This window comes from Balaenoptera physalus (genome assembly GCF_965194825.1).
Source record: "Balaenoptera physalus genome assembly, chromosome: 8".
Lineage (NCBI taxonomy): Eukaryota > Metazoa > Chordata > Mammalia > Artiodactyla > Balaenopteridae > Balaenoptera > Balaenoptera physalus.
In genome coordinates, this window is record NC_138887.1 from 4,337,008 (window position 1) to 4,347,963 (window position 10,956).

Consider the following 10,956-nt stretch of genomic DNA (forward strand, 5'->3'; position numbering starts at 1 on the left):
TTAATTCTTTAGATGAGCCTATATTTATTTATCACATAACCTAAGAACAACAGCAGAAGCTTACCAGGAGGTCGAAGGGAGGGGTTTTAGGTCCAGGTTAACCAGAAGAAGAGGCAGAATCAGATGTGAGGCAGTGGGGCTATGACCAGAGCTCAGAATGGGGGTTCCAGGCAGGAGGGGGAAGCTTGTTCACACAGTGGACCATGACCTCTGGGTTCTTCTTTATCTCCTGCAAAATTGTGCTGCACCTTAAACACTGATAAAGCACAGTTGCTTTAAAGTTTAAAAGATATATACAAATGAAGGCTTTAAATTTTCTAAACTAAATGAATTCCCTCTCATTGGTTGGTCGAAAACTTGATATAAAGCAAATCCAAAAGCCCTTGGCATTCATACATGTAATATTTGAAATTCTTGACTAGATAAGGGACCTATCCTGAAAGTCTGTGATATAGTAATTTGTAGTTTTTGCTAAGGGGTCACTTTGAACAATGGACACTTAGATCCTGGAGTTAAGAGCTAGTCTTTTACTAATTCCTGAACCTGAGCTCATTCTCTGATTATTGTCGACTGAAAAAAAAAATGCACAACCTAAAAGTTGAGAGTTACGTTTTATTCAGGGGACAAAACTGAGGACTTATGCCCGGGACACAGCCTCTCAGATAATTCTGAGGGACTCCTCCAAAGTGTTAAGGGAGGAGCCAGGATATAGAGGAGTTTTTGCAACAAAGGCCAGGTATTTGGAACATCAAAAGATTACTGTTAATTAAAGAAAACCAGACATCTCAAGTTAAGGAATTTAGCGCTTTTCTATGCATCTATGGGAAGATGCAAGAATCTGGGCTCACTGAGATCACCCCATTGATGTGCACCTCAGCCATCTGGGGCCAGTGTCCTGTGCTTTCTCATCCTGAGTCCCCTCAGCGTACAAGTCAGGGGGTGGCTGCAGTGGCTGATGGTTGATGGGGGGCACCCTGTTTCCATCCTGAGTTCCCTCAGGGCTCACCTTTGGGGAGGCTGTAAAGTGATGGCTTGATGGCTGCAACATCCTTTTTGTACTGATATGGCAGCGACATTTTTCATTCACAGCATGATCTCTGTTATGGACTGGATGTTTGCCCCCGCCCCATTCATATGTTGAAGCCCTGAATCCAAGTGTGTCTGTATTTGGTATAAGAAAGTGTGCTTTGGTATAAGGAAGGTGGACCCCTGAGCCAATGGAATTAGTGTCCTATTAGGAAGAGATACCAGATAGTGCCCCCCTCCCCTTGCTGTTAGCCCACACAACGAGGAAAGGCCTGTGAGGACAGAACGAACAAGGAGATAGCCACTGTCACCCACCAAATCAGCCAGAAAGTTGATTTTTGGTTCCAGTCTCAAGAATTGTGAAAAATGAATGAATTTCTGTTGTTTAAGGTCCCCAGTCTGTGATATTTTGTTACAGCAGCCTGAGACAGCTAATACAATCTCATACATGTTTTGTCTGAGAAATGAAATGTAGCAGTGGTTTGAGGGGTCCACACACAACTAAGAGGATGTGAATGTCAAGGACTTACTTTACTCAACTGTTACGGTGAAGAGTTTTAAGTGATCCTCAACTTGTCTTCAAAGATCATTCACTCTCATGTCCCCCATGTAAGGGGAATATAAGTATGCCAAAACTTTATAATTAAAACATCTTCATTTTAATAACCATTGTTCCTTTCCAAAACAATAATATATAAGACACACTTCAACTCAAATTAAGGGTTCAAGGTATTATAAGAAATCTAAACTATGACAATGATTGAATAAGTTATATACATTCGAAAGAAAAATAAGCGTACATTTATTAAAGGTTTAAAAAATATATATGAAGTATAGTTTTGAAGAAATGTTTATGCTCTGAAGCATCCTGCCCAGACAGTTCTGTGTCGATGGTATGACCCACTTGTGCTTTGTTACAGAACCTCTCTTTGAGAAATGAAGGGTAAGTAGGATGTATTTTAATGGCACACAACAAAAGCGTCACTGTATTTACTTTTCTTTTTTTTTTAGAAGTGTGTTTACAGTCTTTTTTTTCTGCTTGAAAATAGAATTCAAGAAACACAGATCTGTAGACTAGACCCTTCTCTGTTTTGATGCTAGTGTGTCTTCCTTAGAGTTCACACTGTACACTTATTCTTAGACCAAGACACCGCTCAGCTTTCTTTATTCTTTTTTTTTTGGAGAAAAACCAGTTTTCTGGGTTTTTTTCTGATTTTCACTACAGGAGATAAGGAGACATTGGTGAGGGCCTTCAGGCTAAGCCGAGGTGACTGGTGAGTGTTGGGTGGTGTGCTTGCAGGAGTTATGCTGGCTTTGAATCTTGCATCTCTTTTCATGGGTACATCTTAGTGCTAGTTTAGATCAAGGCCTGGTGTTTGGGCTCCTATCTGATTTGAGGGTGAGCTTGAACACAGGTGATGCAAGTAGGCATTTTAGAAGGCAAATAGAGGCCATCAGAATCACTTCCCAGACTCCTTGGCTACTTGATTCACAGACTGCCGCAGACCGGCTGCAGAAAGCTAGAAGTTCCTGGCAGTGAGGGGTAAGGAACTGAAAAGCACCAGTATGGGGTCAGAAGGGCCAAGACAACTGATGGTTGCAAGGCAAGTTTATTCAAAGAGCATGAATGTATATATAGGTTTAGTACGGAACGAATACTAGACAACAAATCAGTAAACCTTGTATTTCCACATAATTCTGTTGCCACTATCTATGCGCCACTATCTATGCGCCACTATCTATGCACCACTATCTATGCGTCAGCATGCCTTATGGGCCATTCTTTGGAGATACAGACTTCCCCCTCAGGGCAACACGTCCTTCTTCTGGGGAACAACCAGGGGCTCTTAGATCCAGAGCAGGCACCTGGAACGAAACTGGCTGCAAGCCATTTTCCTTTTTTACGCTCAATACCGCAGCGTCAGGAGTGCATACCAAGAAAGAGACAAGCAGTTCTCCGGAAAGCAGAAAGCTGAATAAGCTTACAGCTTGGGGGCCACCACAACAGACGCTCATTTCAGACTCATTTGCTTTCTCCTCTTTTAGGACCTTGCTCATTTTACTTTGCCTTAAAAGCGTAGGATGAACCTTCACTGTCAAATTGAAATTGTGAACATTACTTGTACTGACACTTCCATTCAATTTTTTTGGAAATAATGTTTGTTTTTTTTTTAAAGTTTCACTTTTGCTCTCTTAATGCCTTGAAGTAGACTTCAATTTCCTTGTTCTGTTAGCTTTCCTCTCCTCTTTTTCTTCCTTGTGCATCTCAATGCTAATTTTAGTTTGTTCAGACTTAGACTCTAAATTGACCTGTTTTAGCAATGCTTCCTGGAAGCATTAGCTTTGGTCCTTGTTCCACTGACAAATATTTGTCCTACATTTTCAGGCATGTATATTTACTAGCAGATCTGAAAATATCATTTGTTTTCCAATTCAAAAGTTTCTCCAGCCAAAAGATTGGTTTTGAAGACACCCAATGAAGCACACTTACAGAGGTTGATAAAACCTTTCTTTAAAGTGAGGTGGACCAATCCAGTTCTAGGGAGGACATTATTAGTAGACTTACCTTCACCTTAATTAGAAGATGCAAAATCAAATTCAAATCTTTCTTGATAAATAACAGATATTTGCTTTTCTATTTGGAATAATTCTTCTTGTTCTGGAAGGCCAGCTTCCTGAAGAGGAACTAGCAAATCCTTCACAATACCTCCCTGGAGATGTTATCCATGCTGGAGTCCTTTCCAGAGGGATTCACTATGTCCGAGGTCTGAGCAGTTTACTCTGTCTGCTGTGAAGTAAGTTTTACTTTTAACGCACATAGGTAACATGTGAGGTGGTGACATTATTTTCTCATCTGTAACTGGATATCTTGTGCTTCTCTCACTTTGTATTTTTCATTTTCCAAGACTAAAATCAACATTCTGTTGTTGTCCTGGTTATTCTTCAGCAGTTTACAAGTGTTAGTGATACTTCGGCATGGCACAGGTAGGAAAGATTTACATTTGTCAATCTCATTTCTCTCTCCTTTGTTTCCTTCTTTCTTCTACACTGTACTGCAAAAACTATTTAAGGCACCTTTTCTTGGCCATCTTCTGCCTTGGCCACCTCCTCTGCCTCTGTCCTCTTCCTCCTCACACTCCAGGATCTGGGAAGCTGGCTGGCAGCCCTGGGACCCCCACTTCTGTGGCTCCATCTCCCCACCAGAGACTTCTGTGACCATATTCAAAATTGTCCTCTGCAGTAGCATAAAGCTGGCCTGAGAGGCTACGATCACTGGATTTTTAATACAGTGAACCTGATTCCTGCTCAAAGATGAAAAGAGAAGTATGGATAACCAACAAGGACCTACTGTATAGCACAGGGAACTCTGCTCAATATTATATAACAACCTAAATGGGAAAATAATTTGAAAAAGAATAGGTACATGTATATGTATAACTGAATCACTTTGCTGTACACCTGAAACTAACACAACATTGTTAATCAACTATACTCCAATATGAAGTAAAAAGTTAAAAAAATAAGGCTAACGTGTATCTAAATAACATTCTGCCTTGAAAAACAAAAGTACTAATGGTGCTTTCACTCACCAGGTAGTACCAACATTGTAAATTAGATGGAGGGTGATCTCCTAGTAAAATATCCATGAGATAGCTGTTAAAGGGAGAGAGAGAGAGAAGGGAAGAGGGCTGATCTTTCAAGAAGAAATTGAGAGATATTGTGCAAGACACTGGGAGTAAAAAGTCCTTACATGATTTTAAATCAAGTCACCACCTTGGAAGGGAGAAGGGACCTTAAGCATTTGCACATCAACCCTGCATCTCATGCCTATGCACACCCTCCTCTGTTCCTGCCATGTGTCCAGGATGGGCAAGTTTACACCTGTCTGCCCCACAGGTATGCTTTTTCTGCAATTCTTCTGAGATTGAGATTCTGAGACTCTTCATCATTAACTTCCACCTTTGATCACAGGGCACACATCAAAGTAAAGTAACCCATCTCTGCCTTCACATTATATAAAGGGGAAGCAAATAGGACTCTCTCTCCCTGAGCATCTGGGTAAGAAAATGAATCATAGCAATTTTCTTACAGCAGCAGGATCCATATTCTTTTATTCAGTATCCAGTCCCCTACCCTCAAAATTTCCCAATTTCTCTTTTGGTAGCCGATGTGATTCTTAAAAACAGGAGGGTTGTTTGTGATGTAAGGTTCACTTAATGCCAGAAACTCAGTGTGAACTCAACTGTAATTTCCATATAAGGTTTTGGTGAGGTGTAGGTAACACAGAGGAAGAAGCAGTTCCCTGAAGGAGAATCATGATTATTGCCTCAACTGCCTTCAGAACTTGCCTGTGCTCTCTGGAAGTTTTGAGGCAGCTTTGTGTGCTAAAATTATTGGAAATCAGCAGGATTTTCACATATGCATCCTTGGAAGAAAGACAAAAGGATGCAATTCATTTGTTGTCATGCACCTGGCTTTTTATTTTAAAGGAAATCAAGCCTCTTTTATTTTCCCCTTTCTTTCTGGGCAGCAGAGCTTCTCCAGTGGGGCTACCTTGACTGTGTCCGCTTTTTGACATCCATATTAACAAACTCCTGAAGCCAGTACAATGCAAAAATGTTATGTGCAATAATTCACAGGAGATAAGAAAAGTAATTGTCATTGTATTCTGATATCAAAGAAGCAAAATAACTTGTTTCTTGACACTACAAACATCAGGGAACTTTTAACACATCACATCTCTTGCTGGGGCCAACAGAGATTTGCAGGCCAAATGCTGGTCCATCAAGATAAATTTCTGTTTTCATGAACAAAGGATTTCCAGTTGAATTAATACTATTTCTAAAAACTATTAATGCAAAAATACCATAATTGTTATTGTTCATAATAATTCATCAGCATTGACATTTTCTGAGAATTCTGCCAGCAAGCAAACTGACTACAGAACATTTGCATCCGTTTGAAATTGTTGCTTGAGTTGGAAAAACACACAAAACAATGTTGTCTTAAACAAAAAAGTCATTTTCAGTCTCACAGGATATAATTCTACATGTTGAGATTGACTATGTCCTTAAAACCCAATTTTCCAAAGAGTTTAATAAATGGTTATTTATAGAAAGAATTTGAATCAGATACTATAAATTATAATTTCATAGTAATATGAAAAGAAGTGATAGAGATGGACAGGAGTTGGGTTCTAGTGTATTCTGCCCAATCCGTCATCTTCAGGAGAGTTCAGATAAATGTAACTCAGTAAGACTAATATTGAAGGAATCTCAGGTATCAATGCACTGGTAACATTTTGAGGCTGTTTTATGGTTCTTTCACCCAGTTTCTGACCACACTTCACTCTGCATTTCCTTCCCATGTTCACTTCCCTTCAACTGAGACAGGAAGGGGGCAGGGCACAACCTTTAAAAGAGTGACAAAGCTGTTGACGACACAACATAAACTGGTTAGAACCAACTAAGTTCAAGATGGCGGATGATTCAACTTCCAGTAGACCTTGAGCCTCATTATACGTTCACTGCAATACATCAGCATCTAAATGATACACCCACAGGCGCCATGACAGTTCTGAGGCTGACCATAAAAGGCCAAAAAGTGGGCGGTGACCCAATTCTTGGAAATCTCTGCTCCTTTCCCAAAATAGTTGGAATAATCCTCCCACTCATTAGCCTATACAATTATCCAGCCTATAAAAACTAACCATCTCATATTTTGGGGGCTCTCGCCTTCTGAGATGGCCCACACTCTGTCTATGGAGTGTATATCTCCCTGAATAAAACTTTCATTTACTATGGCACACTCTTGAATTCTTTTCTGTGTGAAGCCAAGAACCAACACTCGGTGGCCATCCCAGTGACTCGCCTGAGTCCTGGGATGTGACCATCCTCTCGTGCCCCACCTTTCTTCCCTGCAACACAACCACCATGATAGAAACTAGTCCTAAAGTAAAGACATGTGCATTATACTGTATAAAATGGAGTCTGCAAGAAATTTATTGTTTAATTCTAATTTTAAATTAATAAATGCTCATCTTAGAATCTTAGAAAATATGCTAAAATATAGAGAAGTGTAAACCAACAAGCACAAGCATAATTTTTTTTCAATAAACATTTATTAGACACCAATTATGTGCATGGTGTGCTGGGGAAATTTTAAGAGGCAACCTAACCTCAAGAAACAGTTTACCAAGAAGACATGGATTTTGCTATATTGAGTGATAAAAATATAATAAGCATAAGAAAAGAAAATAATTATACTGTGTTGAACTAGAAACATTGGAAATGTTTTTTATGGAGAGGAACGTTTTGGAAGTATAATTTATGGGATTAGAAGGAGTAGAGATCCAGAGAGAAAGATTATCATAATTGTAATCTCAAGGTGAGAAAGCATAGATCTAGCAGGACATTGTAACTGGGTCAGATTGAGCAGTGCACCAGTGGGAAAAAAGTCAGGTGGAGACCATAAAGGGCCTCAAATCATTTAGACATTAAGGTTTCCCCAGGGCTTCCCTGGTGGCACAGTGGTTGAGAATCAGCCTGCCAATGCAGGGGACGCGGGTTCGAGCCCTGGTCTGGGAAGATCCCACATGCTGGAGAGCAACTGGGCCCGTGAGCCACAATTACTGAGCCTGCGCGTCTGGAGCCTGTGCTCCGCAACAAGAGAGGCCACGACAGTGAGAGACCCGCGCACTGCAGTGAGGAGTGGCCCCCACTCGCCGCAACTAGAGAAAGCTCTCGCACAGAAACGAAGACCCAACACAGCCAAAAATAAATAAATAAATAAAATTCAAAGTACGTCTAAAAAAAAAAAAAAAAGGTTTCCCCAAAGGGGAGAAGAAAAATATATGTCAATATTTAGTGAAATTAATCTGCTGTGATTAATGATTAAAGCAGGGGGCAAGAGAACATTGCTATAACCAGAACAAAAAGAAATTACTTTCTTAGTTATGGAAATGACCATTAACATAGAGGATGAAGTGCATGTAAAACAACAATTGTGGTTGTAGAATTGATAGGAATTTCAGGCAATGGGATAGAGTGACAAGGGTGAAATAAGTTTTGCAGTTTACCCCAGAGTTTTTTGTTTAATGGGTGGAGACTTAACTATTAACAGATAGAGAGGAACAGAGTAGAGGGACCCAAAATGGAGAAACATTTTGGTAAACATTTTTTAACAAACTTTTTATTTTCAAATGATTTTAGATTTACATAAAAGTTGCAAAGATAGAGCAGAGAGTCCTTGTATGACCCCACATTCAGTTTCTCCTCTTGTTAAAAACTTACACTAGTGTGGTTCATGTGTCACAAGTAATGAACCGAAATTGATCCTTTATTATCAGATAAAGTCCATGCTTTATTCAGATTTCCTTAGTTTTTACCAAATGTTCTTTTTCTGTTCCAGAATTCCATCCAGGATGCCACATTACATTTAGTCCCCATGTCTCCTAAGGCTCCTCCAGAGTCAAGGCTCAATGGCCTTGACTTTCAAGGAATAAGCACCAAGGGTTTTGTAGACTGTCCTCCCACTGGGGTTTGTCTTACTCTTTTTCTCATGAATCCACTGGGGTTAGGGTTTTTAAGAGGGACACCACACAGGTCGAATACCAATCGTATCACATCTCAAGGGTATAAATTATCAGCATGACTTACCACAGCTGACACTGACCTTCATCCTGTGCTGAGGGAGTGTCTGTCAGGTTTATCCATTGCAAAGTTACTCTTTCCTTTGCCTTTTTCCTTATTAACCTCTTTGGGAGACAGTCACAAGGCACAGCCCACACTTAAGTGGTAGATACTTATGTTCTACTTCCTCAAGAGGGTAAATGGAGTTTTTGATATTTGCATTTCACAATGAGGATATGTCTTACGGGAACTTCTTCACTAACCAGATCAGTGGCCCATCTAAATTAGATAAGCACCACAGAAGCATGAAATCACTGCAGGAGGAACCAAGGGTCTGTTTGGGATCCTGGTTTCCCCACACTGCTTTCATAACATACTGTATAGCACCCCATTTATTTTCTTGAAATGAACTTATAGATAACACAAACTATGCAGAAGCAAATTTCCAAAAATATGTAAATTACTTAATTGTAATATGAAGCCAAAATAATGTCAAAGTAAATTATAATAAAATGCATTATTTTACATGGAAATTCCAAAGCCTTGCTACCCTAGAAGACATACTGAATTACTCTGATATGTACACCTTACAATAATCAGGGTTAATAACCCCAGTTGCTGAAATAATCATTCTAAAACTCACAGGAGAGTAACAGGATGCAAGTGTCTCTCGGGTCGGTTCCACCCGTTACACCCGCAGGCCTCCTGCACCTCGTGGCTTCGCATCCCCCAGACCCAGTGTTCTCCACTGCGGCCTCTGCCACTGGCCAGGAGAGAACAGGGCGAAGACACTGAGAAGGCACATGTGTTTTATAACTCCTCGGCCCAGAGGGGCACACATTGGTGAGAAATGCTCACACCACCCCCCACCCTACTTATGGGAGGCTTGGGTACCAGGTTGGATAACAGGGATGAGGAGGAGACAGGATTCATTTAACACAGGGCAGTGTGGTCTCCACTCACCCAGAGCCAGGCCAGTGGCGTGGCTGCCACCACAGGTCAGTACACACACGCATGGACCACAACTCAATGTTTTTTAAGGTGTTTCTGCCCATGGTGTGATTTTATTCTGAAATGATAACCAACACTTGTTACAATTTTGCAATAAAACAAAGTACAAACTTCCTCACATTTCATGGTATTTATATTTATGGAATAATCAGTTGATGAAATTGGTACAAGATGCTTTGTGCTTATATGGAAACAGAGCTTGCTTCTCTATGAGGATAATTATAAAGACCCTGTCACCTGTATTATTCTCTGGCTAGACAACAACTTCTACATGGGCTGCAAGCAATACCTCACTCTGTGGAAAGTCTCCACATTGTGGACATACGATGCCAGTAGCCCTCCTCCATGGCAACCACTGAGACAAACTAAAAGACACCCAGTCTAGTTTTCAAATCCCCCAAGGAGGGGGGGTACCCCGATGGAGAACCACAGAATTAGCAGAAGAGAGAGAAGACAGATGTGGACAAAGAGACAAACTGGGTGGGCAAAATGAAAAAAATGTGGCAGAAGGCAAATAAGAGATAGATTACAGAAAGGAAAAAAGTAAGGCAGTCCGGTTGCTTGGAGATAATTGAGGGTAGCTTTAAATTTATTTTTACCTAAACTCGGAACTATATCATTTATGCCAAATAGCACGTGCTGGATGTCAGTCAATGCTCAGCTGATGTTTTCCACGATGAAGAAAAACTCTGATGCCACATGTCACTGTAGGGTTTAATTTTAATGGTGTCCTTCCAAATATTATTAATATTAAAGGAATATCGTTATGGATGACAAGTAGGTCACAGATGTCGTTGACAATACCACACATGCTGCCATTTTTGAGTCAGCACAGACATAACTGCCACAAAATACTGTCCTGATTTATCCTGTCCTTTTCATTATCCCTTGATCAGGTTTCTTCACCTCAAGTTTAGGCTCTGTTAGCTTCAAGAGAATGTGAGGGGATACATTTTATCATCTATCACACCCTTCCCTGATCTTTTAATGAAGCAAGTCACTTGCAGAGCAAAAAAAAAAAATAGAAAATAAACTTTTTTGATACAATTCATTTCAGAGAAAGAGGATTTGCTTTGTTTTGTTTGATTGTTTAATAAGAATTAATACTTTGCTAGCAGAGTATTAACAGAAGTGGGAAAGTTCTATTTGTCTTTTTTTTATTGAAGTACAGTTGATTTACAATGTGGTGTTAGTTTCAGGTAGACAGCAAAGTGATTCAGATATATAGATATATATTTTTTTTCAGATTCTTTTCCCTTATAGGTTATTACAAAATATTGAGTATATT

General features: G+C 40.0%; 1 long non-coding RNA gene across 1 annotated transcript; it reads left to right on the plus strand.

Moving 5' to 3' along the window:
* The first annotated feature begins 3,036 nt into the window (after positions 1–3,036).
* On the plus strand, positions 3,037–10,701 carry LOC309666142. Its single transcript, XR_014266932.1, has 2 exons — positions 3,037–7,527; positions 7,852–10,701. It is a non-coding gene; the product is annotated as an uncharacterized lncRNA (long non-coding RNA).
* The last annotated feature ends 255 nt before the right edge of the window (positions 10,702–10,956 follow it).